This window comes from Gavialis gangeticus, unplaced genomic scaffold, assembly GCF_001723915.1.
Source record: "Gavialis gangeticus isolate Ggan-Ray unplaced genomic scaffold, GavGan_comp1, whole genome shotgun sequence".
Lineage (NCBI taxonomy): Eukaryota > Metazoa > Chordata > Crocodylia > Gavialidae > Gavialis > Gavialis gangeticus.
This window is the reverse complement of record NW_017729033.1, coordinates 4142769-4144711: the sequence shown is the minus strand read 5'-3', so window position 1 is coordinate 4144711 and position 1943 is coordinate 4142769. Positions and strand designations below refer to the sequence as shown.

Below are 1943 nucleotides of genomic sequence, written 5' to 3'. Positions count from 1 at the left end.
AAAGAGTTTTCCCCCCCCCCCCCCTTAAAAAATTGAACCACATGTGCTAATATTTTCCACTAGGTTAATTTTAAGTCCTTTCACCAAAACCGTTTCTCCTTTAAAAAAAAAGGGTGCAAGCAATACAACCCATGACATCCACTTTTGTAACATGCTTAGTGCATCAGTGACGTCATGTGCAAGGCACTGCTATGTTTAAAGGATACCACTGTCACAGTTTCTCTATTTCGGTATTTTTTTTCCCCAAAAATCACAGTCAAACATGAAAAAGCTGAGGTAATCAAATTATTTCAATACCAAAATATATTAATTGAAATAGTACCAGTATGGTGAAAGGTCTTCATCATATTACACAGTTATTGTTACCACTCAGCATGCAGTACAGCATATAATATGTATACTATGCCTTTCTTGTGGTGATCTCTTCTGATACAGGCTTTAAAAACTGCTCAATCTGTGCAGCAAGAAACTAAATTGGAGCACTTTTATGAGCTCCTTTTTGTTCACAGGGCATCCCTTGGTATATAGCAAGTTTTAAAGTAACACGAGATGAATGAGCCCATTCACATTCAAATTTTCAAGAGCTGCACAAATTGGCGTTCTTAAAAAGAGTTCAGAGGAGCAAAATACCCTACAGTAACTTCGTCTATTATTTAATCAATTGCACTTAAAAATCTACACTGTTACCGGCTTCCAAGTTGAGACAAAATGTTGACAAAGTGCCTGTTGTCTCAACTTCGGTTACTTTGCCTGACATTACATAGTCATACAGCTAATTCTAGATATATGGCTTTTACAGATCATTAGACAATTTAGGCCTAGAAGGAGCCAACAGTGTTTCTGCTAAGTTACACCGGCAAAGGAGTACACATTTTTCTAGTCCCCTAATGCCCCTTTTATTGCAATGTTACCTCCAGAGTCGTGAATTTTCACACCTCTGGCTTAATACCCAGTTTTATGCAGCCAATTTTACTTAGTTTCTAAACACTGATAACTCCCCTGAAATAAACTGCTACTTACATTTACCCTACCAGGCACTACAGTATATTAAAAGACTGAAGTGTAGCCATGCATAGATTACTTAAATGAGCCTTATTATGATGCTCTACCTGTACTATGGGTTGCTCTAGAAAGCCTTAAAGAACTTGGAACTAATTGCTGGCTTGTACTGGACTTTAATGGGACACATATGGTTTCCTTTACAAAGTCTCGGGTCACACAAAGTAACTCCTAAATCCGGAAAGCTTTTTCGGATCTGGTATGAAAGCTATCTAAGAAGCAGCCTCACAACATTTAAATGCTAAGCTGCATCACCTGGAATCCAAAGGCCATGCTGTGCAATGATCACAGCCCAGAAAACTCCCCGACTTACTTGGTAGTGATGCATACTAAAATTTCATCTACAAAGAGCTTTTGATTTTTGTGGCCCGACTGACATTTAATACTCCAAACAAAGAATTCATTTCCTAAGGCTTTAATTTTTCTGTAGCCTTAGACTAGGGTACAGAGTGAAATCTGGTCCCTTTTAACCAAAGACACCATAAGTGTCTTCAGATAAATGTCAATAAGGACTTCTTATTTCATTGTGTACATCTGGCCAACAGACAGGTTCCGGCTGCATTAAAAGCAGGTTGTTATCTGTTCCTGAGCAAAGGCATACACAAGTCAACATTTTCTTGGCTGGCTGGTTTCTACTTAGCTTGCTTCCAAGTACGTAATGAGCTACAGCAATCTGTTTTCCAAGGAAATCAACTTCAATAATCCTACCTCAATAGCTTCTAGGGGATGCCATCTCACAGTCCTTTAGCTGGCATTCTACATAGTCATGCTCCAAACAGGATTTAATTTAGAAGACAAGGTGCCAATCATTTCCACTGTAATATCAATTTGAGGGAAAAATAAACCAGCAGGGACTCTTGCAAAGGAAAATATATATATATATA

The 1943-nt window shown here is 38.2% G+C and overlaps 1 long non-coding RNA gene across 1 annotated transcript; it reads right to left on the bottom strand.

The window, feature by feature from the left end:
- Positions 1 to 14: 14 nt before the first annotated feature.
- Positions 15 to 1937, bottom strand: LOC109303784. The gene is made up of 2 exons (XR_002099222.1): positions 1369 to 1937; positions 15 to 1333 (listed from the first exon to the last, which is right to left on the bottom strand). It is a non-coding gene; the product is annotated as an uncharacterized LOC109303784 (long non-coding RNA).
- Between the last annotated feature and the right edge of the window lie 6 nt (positions 1938 to 1943).